At 25.3% G+C, this 368-nt stretch overlaps 1 protein-coding gene across 5 annotated transcripts in view; it reads left to right on the top strand.

Annotated features, from left to right (window-relative positions):
* Nucleotides 1–368, top strand: part of LOC110410391 (calcium-transporting ATPase 10, plasma membrane-type-like) — a 48,259-nt gene that overhangs the window by 41,928 nt on the left and 5,963 nt on the right. The window lies entirely within an intron of this gene.

Here is a 368-nt window from a genome sequence, read left to right as displayed (position 1 = left end):
TTGAATAAATATTCAAAATAACAAAAAAAGATAATAATCTTATATCTAGGATCACCTATTTATAATAACTAAGATAAAGCCTAATCAAATAGTAATCCTAATCCTAAATAAAGACTTAGAGTACTAAAATTTCAATAAAGATAGGAAAAAGAATCTCAAACTAAATAAAATAAATAAAATAAAATCCTAAGCTAACGAAAATACTAACTAAAATAGAATTCTTGATGCGCCTGCATCAAAGAAGACCAAAAATGCATTTTAGAATTGAATGCTAGTTACAAAAGTATACCCAACACATCCTTAGAATTTAACTTATGTCTTGTATTTAGTGAAGTTCCATCTTTAATTGTGTGTGATTGCTAAATGCT

The sequence above is a fragment of the Theobroma umbraticum genome, unplaced genomic scaffold, assembly GCF_002168275.2.
Source record: "Theobroma umbraticum cultivar Fairchild unplaced genomic scaffold, ASM216827v3 scaffold_56.0, whole genome shotgun sequence".
In the NCBI taxonomy this organism is placed as follows: domain Eukaryota; kingdom Viridiplantae; phylum Streptophyta; class Magnoliopsida; order Malvales; family Malvaceae; genus Theobroma; species Theobroma umbraticum.
Note: the sequence above shows the minus strand (reverse complement) of the source record. Positions and strands in the feature narration are given on the sequence as shown.